The 9,365-nt window shown below is 60.3% G+C and overlaps 2 non-coding genes and 1 pseudogene across 2 annotated transcripts; all 3 read right to left on the bottom strand.

The window, feature by feature from the left end:
- LOC142792053 (large subunit ribosomal RNA) overlaps positions 1-106 on the bottom strand; it is a 2,824-nt pseudogene extending 2,718 nt beyond the window's left edge.
- Positions 107-1,260: 1,154 nt separating this feature from the next.
- LOC142792059 (5.8S ribosomal RNA) lies at positions 1,261-1,413 on the bottom strand. The gene has a single exon (XR_012890616.1). It is a non-coding gene; the product is annotated as a 5.8S ribosomal RNA (ribosomal RNA).
- Positions 1,414-3,132: 1,719 nt separating this feature from the next.
- LOC142792068 (small subunit ribosomal RNA) lies at positions 3,133-4,947 on the bottom strand. The gene has a single exon (XR_012890625.1). It is a non-coding gene; the product is annotated as a small subunit ribosomal RNA (ribosomal RNA).
- Between the last annotated feature and the right edge of the window lie 4,418 nt (positions 4,948-9,365).

The raw sequence follows: 9,365 nt of genomic DNA, 5'->3' as shown, positions 1-9,365 counted from the left end.
CGGTCCCGTTTCGCTCGCAGCTACTCGGGGAATCCCTGTTGGTTTCTTTTCCTCCGCTTAGTGATATGCTTAAATTCAGCGGGTTGTCTCGCCTGATCTGAGGTCGACAGCGGATACATTCGCTTCCATCAACTTCCTGCACGACCGCGTGCGCTCGCCCTACCAAGTGCGCCCGCAACCCTGTACAGGGCCACTTCTTCACAAGGCTGGCAATCGGCTTCCCCGCTGCACGCGTGCGGCGCACAACCGGTGTGACGTGGAAGTGACGGGACACGTTCGTAAACCCATCGCGAACCGAGTACGACGCCCTACCAAGTGCGCCCGCAACCCTGTACAGGGTCACATCTTCACAAGGCTGGCAAGCGGCATTCCGCTGCGCGCGTGCGTCGTCCGAGCAGTTGCGTGATAAACGACCGTGTCGAAAGCCCAAACACCGCCGAGGCCAGTCGCCGCCGCCGCAAGGGCAGCCACGCAGCCTGGCGAGAGGCATCGTCTCGTGTAGCGTCGCCCCCGCCCCAACTGGAGTGGCCCAGTTTTTTGAACGGGACGGGAACTGCGAAGCACTTAGACCGACGGCGGACTACGACGAGAACGCCTTAAGCTTCGCCAACGTTTCGCCAACTCGTGCGGGAGACTTTTTCCGCTTCGCGGCAAGTCGTCGCGCCGTGCTCTCCGCATCAACCGCGTACGCAGCGAACCGCAAACGTCGGGCGCAGCCTCCTCACCTCCCTGCGCTTTGCGCGCGAACGTTCCCTGTTCGCGCGGCAAAGCCTGGAGGAGGCACGGCCCCGCAGCGTGTTCGAGCGCCCGGTCTACGGGACACCCTGCTTACTTCGAGGGCAACAAGCGCAACGCAAGGCTGCGATCTCGCGCACTTTGCGCACGGCTGGAGAAGCTTTGCTGGCCGGCTTTCGCTCCTCGTGTTTACCGTGCGTTAAAGTTGCGCGTCCGTGGCTCTCGCAGCTCTTGCGCGCCCGGTCGCAGAGAGGAGTACGCAACCTCGACCGCACTTTCCCTGCAGGCTTCCTTCCGACTCGAAGTCCTGCGGCGGTCTCAACGAGGTGCCACATCCTCAATGCAGTCGGTCGCCCCCGTTTCGGTTGGGCTCTGGCACGACGGTCGCCACCGTCTCGCCCTTGAGTGGCCGCTGTTGGCGCTCGCTGTGAGGTGTTCAGCGTGCTGTCCGTGTTGCCGACGCGGTCAAAACGAGTCGACGGCTCACGTTCCCTTGTGCGCCGAAGGCTCTCTTGATATGTGATCCGACCCTCAGACAGACGAAGCCAAGGGAAGACCCAAGGCCGCAATGTGCGTTCAAAGAATCAGTGCTCAGTGTGTCCTGCAATTCACACCAAGTCTCGCAGCTGGCTGCGTTCTTCATCGACCCGAGAACCGAGTGATCCACCGCTTAGAGTCGTGAAAAAGTGTTTGTTCAATTCCGTACAGTCAAAACCAAACGTTTCTGGCACTCGGCCAAACAGTGGCCAAGAAGGGCGCTTTTCAGCGCACGCTTGGACTCCAAAACTCTGCCGCGCCTTTTTCGGCTGCCGCAAATCGAGCAAACGGTGTGTTTCGGACGGCGTTTCGCTTTCGCTACTTGCGAGTGCTTTCGTGGTCCACCCCTCTATAAATACTCGGGAGGCGTCGAAGCCGGTTCTCCAAGCCGGACCCGTAGGTATCGTTGTGTGCTCGCTCTCATTGGCCCGCCTAACCAGAAAATGCCTGCGGTACACCCATTTGGATAAGAGTGCACGCAGATGCGGGCCTCGACGGCTACACATTTCCTCGGGCGGCCGCCTCCCGGCCTCCGTGGAGCGCGGGATGCACGGTCCCATCGACAAGCCTCTCCCGTTTTTACCGTGGCGTCGCGGTTCACCACGGCAGGCGGGTCGGTCTCCTCCGCATAAAAAGGGGGACCCCCGCTTTTTGTTCCACGAAATCGCACAAGCTTTTTTCGCATCCACGGTTTGCCACCGCACACCAAAATGCCGATCCGGCTGCCTACTTTAGCCAACAGGTGGAGCCAGGCGCGCCGTACTTGCGCGGCACTTCCCACGTCCACCGAAGTCGGTGCCAAGGACCACTTTCGGCGCCGGAGCCGCGTACGAGCCTACTCGAGGCGGAAGAACGAAGCCAGCAAGGGCCTGGCCGCAAGTGCGTTCAATTGTCGGGACGTCCAAGTCCCTCGTTCTTCCGTGCTTCCTCTTTCGGCAAGTCGTTGCGGCACCTTCCCAAAGCGCGCAGACCCGCTAATCGCGACGAGCGCGACGTGGCCGTGCCGCCTTTCCCTCGGCAGCAAGCAAAACGCCTGGCAACGTCGACGCTCCCCTAACCGCGATCTCGCACCGTGTTTCGTGTGGCGAATTCAAAAGCCGGCCGGCGCTGCTGCAACCATTACGGTCGGTACGCATACGCCGCGGAGGGCGGGACGGTCATCGGAGCGTGCGGTTCCTCCATCGAGTACTGCGCACCTCGGCCGTCGCATCGCCGTGCCATGACCGGCCGCGCGTCAACGCGAACCGGTGCCAGCGAGATCCCTCGCCTGCAAGAACCGACCGGCAGCCTCCGTCACCCGAGGACGCGGAGGCGCTTGCCGCGGACGGCGGGACGGTATGCACTGGTGCACAGCGGACCCGTCACATCGCCAGTTCCTTGACCGACCGCCGACGCTTGTGCCGTTCCTCTCGTACTTGGCAGTCGCCGCGCGATTGTCGGGTCTCGTTCTTGCACGCTCGAACGGTCGGGAGGGCACTCGGCTGGCGTTTCGGGAACGCGCAGCCTCGCCTTCTACCGACGTAACCACGACTCGCCGTTCGCGCTCCGCCGCTCCTGTTTACAGTACTAGGCGGTCCCGCAGCGGTCGGGTCGCGCATTTCGAGCGCTTCGAGCCACGGTGCAGTGGCGGGTCGAAAGCCGACCTATGAGTGCGTTGCGCCGTTTGTACCCGCGTCCGCCACCTGGCCGACCGTCCAAGGTCGCGGTGTTGGCGTCCGCTGGGCGCAACAATTTGTCACGGGGTGCCGCTCCACATTCAGGCAGCCCCGTGGGGAAAAGCCGACCCCGCGTCCAAACGGGGTCAGCGGCAGAAAGTGTCGGGCGCAGACGCAGCTGAGGCGCTCACCCTTCACAATCCGTTAATGATCCTTCCGCAGGTTCACCTACGGAAACCTTGTTACGACTTTTACTTCCTCTAAATGATCAAGTTTGGTCATCTTTCCAACAGACCGGCGCAACCGAAAGGCCGCGCCGGACATCGGTCCGAAGACCTCACTAAATCATTCAATCGGTAGTAGCGACGGGCGGTGTGTACAAAGGGCAGGGACGTAATCAACGCGAGCTTATGACTCGCGCTTACTGGGAATTCCTCGTTCAAGGGGAACAATTGCAAGCCCCTATCCCAATCACGAAAGAAGTTCCACGGGTTACCCAGTCTTTTCAGACAGGGATAAAGACACGCTGCTTCCTTCAGTGTAGCGCGCGTGCGGCCCCGGACATCTAAGGGCATCACAGACCTGTTATTGCTCTGTTTCGTGCGGCTAGGAGCCGCTTGTCCCTCTAAGAAGGTTGTAAGGTGCTGGGAACCCCGCACCTATTTAATAGGCTAGAGTCTCGTTCGTTATCGGAATTAACCAGACAAATCGCTCCACCAACTAAGAACGGCCATGCACCACCATCCACCGAATCAAGAAAGAGCTCTCAATCTGTCAATCCTCCCAGTGTCCGGGCCGGGTAAGTTTTCCCGTGTTGAGTCAAATTAAGCCGCAGGCTCCACTCCTGGTGGTGCCCTTCCGTCAATTCCTTTAAGTTTCAGCTTTGCAACCATACTTCCCCCGGAACCCAAATACTTTGGTTTCCCGGAAGCTGCCCGCCGAGTCATTTGAGTAACTCAGGCGGATCGCTGGTTGGCATCGTTTATGGTCAGAACTAGGGCGGTATCTGATCGCCTTCGAACCTCTGACTTTCGTTCTTGATCAATGAAAACATTCTTGGCAAATGCTTTCGCAGTAGTTCGTCTTGCGACGGTCCAAGAATTTCACCTCTAGCGCCGCAATACGAATGCCCCCGTCCGTCCCTCTTAATCATTACCTCGTATTCCAAAAACCAACAGAACAGAAACGAGGTCTTGTTCTATTATTCCATGCAAGTTTATTCAGGCGACTCGCCTGCGTTGAGCACTCTAATTTTTTCAAAGTAAAAGCACCGGCCATCTCGAGGCACACAATGAAGTGCACCAAGAAAGAACCGGCATGATGTTCAGTCCGAGCCGTCGCATCGGGTAGATGCACTACTCGTCTGGAACTGAGATCCAACTACGAGCTTTTTAACCGCAGCAGCTTTAGTATACGCTATTGGAGCTGGAATTACCGCGGCTGCTGGCACCAGACTTGCCCTCCAATTGATCCTCGTTAAAGGATTTAGAGTGTACTCATTTCAATTACGGGGCCTCAAAAGAGTCCCGTATTGTTATTTTTCGTCACTACCTCCCCGTGCCGGGAGTGGGTAATTTGCGCGCCTGCTGCCTTCCTTGGATGTGGTAGCCGTTTCTCAGGCTCCCTCTCCGGAATCGAACCCTGATTCTCCGTTACCCGTAACAACCATGGTAAGCAAGTAACCTACCATCGAAAGTTGATAAGGCAGACACTTGAAAGAAACGTCGCCGGCTCGTGGCCATGCGATCAGCACAAAGTTATCCAGAGTCACCACACAATACGGGCCGAAACCCGATCGATCTTGGTCTAATAAAAGCACCCGTTACCCAAAGGGCTCCAGGCTCACTGCATGTATTAGCTCTAGAATTGCCACAGTTATCCAAGTAGGAAGAAACGATCTAAGGAACCATAACTGATTTAATGAGCCATTCGCGGTTTCGCCTTATTTCGGCATGTACTTAGACATGCATGGCTTAATCTTTGAGACAAGCATATGATTACTGGCAGGATCAACCAGGTAATCGTTCGACTGCGCGTCCGTCCTCGCCTTCGGCGGGCCGGACGCAGTCTGTGTGCGGCGGAGGCCACCTTCAGGCGCCCCAACACGCTTATTTTGCACTCCGAGATGACGGCGTTCGAGCTCGCTACGGCACAACCTTCCCGAAAGACGAGTGGGAGCCGTGCGGCAAGAAGCACGTTCATGCTCGCTCTTTTTCGTTGCATCGACTCGGTCGCGCCGTGCGGGTTGCCCAAGCCCGCTGCACTGTCGGTGGACCGGCCGGAACTAGCAACGGAGCCGAGACTGCAAAGCCGCCAGACGACGGGTCACGCCCGCGTCTTCGGCGCTTTCGCATCTGAATCGCCCGAGGACGACACGGAACACACCTCGATATCGTGGTAAAACGGCACCGTCCGACAACCAGCCCCTAACGCATCAAGCGGATGAGGCTGCAGACGACTGCCGTGGATTCCCCTGGAGCAGACCCGAGGACACGCTTGACGAGGCCGAAGCCCGCCGCATATCAGACACCCGGTCGCTTTCGCGTACGCCGCTCACGAGAACCCCCACATAATAGCAGCGATAAGTACCCAGACCTCCTTGGGCACTAATACGAGCGTACTCGAGAAAATTTCACCGCGGGTGTGCCCCGAAACGTGTGGCACGTTGAGCGTGCCACAAGTCTACGTCGCTCTCAAACCCGCCGAGGTCGTAGAATTTGCGACCCTACTCACGAAATTCCCACCGAGGATACGGCCGCAAACGTACCGCACCTTGGGTAGGCCACGAGTTTGTGCAACACTACGCTGACGGCACAGCACCGAGGTCGTGCGCGCACGCACGGGAAAATTCCGCCGCGGTTTCTGCCGAAAACGTGAGGCACCACGACTCTCCGCAAGTTCGCGTCGACTGCGAAAGACCGAAGTCGTGAACGACGTGTCCGCTACTCGCCGCCGACACGCTGGACACCAAACGTACAACGACTCGACGGCGTCGTAGAGGCCCACGACGCGGTTTTCCTTAACGACGTCTCGGCGTGGCACCGACAGGTTAGAACGGCCGACCAACGTTCCCTGTCCGCCGTTCGGCTCAGTCGAAGGGCTCGGCGACTTCGGCAACGCTGCGAAGCCGCACGGTGACGCACGCCATGTCCCCATTTTTTTTTTTTTTCTTTCTGCGTCTGCCGGGGTGCCCCTATAATAGCAGCGATAAGCACCCAGACCGCCGTGGGTCGCTCGCCCCGGCTGACGTGGTTTTTCGTACTCCTGCGGCGGTCGCCGTCAAGCACGTCCAAATACGCTACTTTCGTGGGCGCATTCACGCTCTTTCGCTTCGCCGGAGTGCCAGCACTCACTCTGCCAAAAACGGCGAACATCCGAGCGGCGGTTCCCACTTTTGCGTCGGCGTCGCAAACCCCGCCCCGGCAGACGAGGTTTGCCGTACTCGTGCGACGGTGGCCGGCGGGCACGTCGAAAGACGCCGATATCGTGCGCGAATTGGCGCACCTTGGCTTCACCGGAGTGCCGCCACTGACTCCTCCAAAAACGGCGAAGATCCGAGCGGCGCTTCCCACTTTCGCATCGGCGTCCCGAACTCCGCCCCGGCTGACGCGGTTTACCGTACTCGTGCGACGGTCGCCGGCGAGCACGTGGAAAGACGCCGATATCGTGCCCGAATCGGCTCCGTTCGGCTTCGCCGGAGTGCCAGCACTGGCTCGGCGAAAGACGACGAACATCCGAGCGACGGTTCTCACTATTGCGTACGCGTCGCAAACCCCGCCCCGGCAGACGCACTTTGCCGTACTCGTGCGACGGTCGCCGGCGAGCACGTAGAAAGACGCCGATATCGTGCCGGAATCGGCCCCGTTTGGCTTCGCCGGAGTGCCAGCACTCACTCGGCCACAAACGGCGAACATCCGAGCGGCGGTTCCCACTTAGCCGTCGGCGTCCCGAACTCCGCCCCGGCAGACGCGGTTGCCGAGCTCGTGCGACTAGCGACCGCGAAGCCGTCTCGCGACGCCGCTTTCGTGCGCGGCTCCCACTGCGACCTGGGTCACCCGAGGTCGACGAGCAAAAAAGAATGTCGAAAAAAATTTTTTTTTTTTTGCGTCTGCCGGGGTGCCCCTATAATAGCAGCGATAAGCACCCAGACCGCCATGGGTCGCTCGCCCCGGCTGACGTGGTTTTTCGTTTTCCTGCGGTGGTCGTCGTCAAGCACGTCCAAACACGCCACTTTCGTGGGCGCATTCGCGCTCTTTCGCTTCGCCGGAGTGCCAGCACTCACTCTGCCAAAAACGGCGAACATCCTAGTGGCGGTTCCCACTTTTGCGTCGGCGTCGCCAACCCCGCCCCGGCATACGCGGTTTGCCGTACTCGTGCGGCGGTGGCCGGCGGGCACGTCGAAAGACACCGATATCGTGCGCGAGTCGATGCTTCTTGGTCTCGCAGGAGGGCCGCCACTCACTCCTGCAAAAACGGCGAAGATCCGAGCGGCGCTTCCCACTTTTTCGTCGGCATCGCAAACCTCGCCCCGGCAGACGCGCTTTGCCGTACTCGTGCGACGGTCGCCGGCGAGCACGTCGAAATACGCCGATATCGTGCCCGAATCGGCCCCGTTTCGCTTCGCCGGAGTGCCAGCACTCACTCGGCCAAAAACGGCGAACATCCGAGCAGCGGTACCCACTTAGCCGTCGGCATCCCGAACTCCGCGCCGGCTGACGCGGTTGCCGAGCTCGTGCGACTAGCGACCGCGAACGCGTCTCGCGACGCCGCTTTCGTGCGCGGCTCCCATTGCGACCTGGGTTACCCGAGCTCGACCAGCAAAAAAGAAGGTCGAAAAAAAATTTTTTTTTCTGCGTCTGCCGGGGTGCCCCTATAATAGCAGCGATAAGCACCCAGACCGCCGTGGGTCGCTCGCCCCGGCTGACGTGGTTTTTCGTACTCCTGCAGCGGTCGCCGTCAAGCACGTCCAAATACGCCACTTTCGTGGGCGCTTTCGCGCTCTTTCGCGTCGCCGGTGTGCCAGCACTCACTCTGCCAAAAACGGCGAACATCCTAGTGGCGGTTCCCACTTTTGCGTCGGCGTCGCCAACCCCGCCCCGGCATACGCGGTTTGCCGTACTCGTGCGGCGGTGGCCGGCGGGCACGTCGAAAGACACCGATATCGTGCGCGAGTCGATGCTTCTTGGTCTCGCAGGAGGGCCGCCACTCACTCCTGCAAAAACGGCGAAGATCCGAGCGGCGCTTCCCACTTTTTCGTCGGCATCGCAAACCTCGCCCCGGCAGACGCGCTTTGCCGTACTCGTGCGACGGTCGCCGGCGAGCACGTCGAAATACGCCGATATCGTGCCCGAATCGGCCCCGTTTCGCTTCGCCGGAGTGCCAGCACTCACTCGGCCAAAAACGGCGAACATCCGAGCAGCGGTACCCACTTAGCCGTCGGCATCCCGAACTCCGCGCCGGCTGACGCGGTTGCCGAGCTCGTGCGACTAGCGACCGCGAACGCGTCTCGCGACGCCGCTTTCGTGCGCGGCTCCCATTGCGACCTGGGTTACCCGAGCTCGACCAGCAAAAAAGAAGGTCGAAAAAAAATTTTTTTTTTCTGCGTCTGCCGGGGTGCCCCTATAATAGCAGCGATAAGCACCCAGACCGCCGTGGGTCGCTCGCCCCGGCTGACGTGGTTTTTCGTACTCCTGCAGCGGTCGCCGTCAAGCACGTCCAAATACGCCACTTTCGTGGGCGCTTTCGCGCTCTTTCGCGTCGCCGGTGTGCCAGCACTCACTCTGCCAAAAACGGCCAACATCCGAGCGGCGGTTCCCACTTTTGCGTCGGCGTCGTAAACCCCGCCCCGGCAGACGCGGTTTGCCCTACTCGTTCGACGGTCGCCGGCGAGCGCGTCGAAAGACGCCGATATCGTGCGCTAATTGGCGCTCCTTGGCTTCTCCGGAGTGCCGCCACTCACTCCTCCAAAAACGGCGAAGATCCGAGCGGCGTTCTCCACTTTCGCATCGGCGTCCCGAACTCCGCCCGGGCTGACGCGGTTTACCGTACTCGTGCGACGGTCGCCGCCGGGCACGTCGAAAGACGCCGATATCGTGCCGTAATCGGCCCCGTTTGGCTTCGCCCGAGTGCCAGCACTCACTCGGCCAAAAACGGCGAACATCCGAGCAGCGTTTCCCACTTTCGCATCGGCGTCCCGAAGCCCGCCCCGGCAGACGCGGTTTGCCCTACTCGAGCGACGGTCGCCGGCGATCACGTCGAAAGGCGCCGAATTCGTGCACGAATCGATGCTTCTTGGTCTCGCAGGAGGGCCGCCACTCACTCCTGCAAAAACGGCGAAGATCCGAGTTGCGCTTCCCACTTTTTCGTCGGCGTCCCGAACTACGCCCCGGCTGACGCGGTTTACCGTACTCGTGCGACGGTCGCCGGCGGGCACTTCAT

This window comes from Rhipicephalus microplus, unplaced genomic scaffold (genome assembly GCF_043290135.1).
Source record: "Rhipicephalus microplus isolate Deutch F79 unplaced genomic scaffold, USDA_Rmic scaffold_202, whole genome shotgun sequence".
Classification (NCBI taxonomy): domain Eukaryota; kingdom Metazoa; phylum Arthropoda; class Arachnida; order Ixodida; family Ixodidae; genus Rhipicephalus; species Rhipicephalus microplus.
This window is presented reverse-complemented; position numbering and strand designations above follow the sequence as displayed.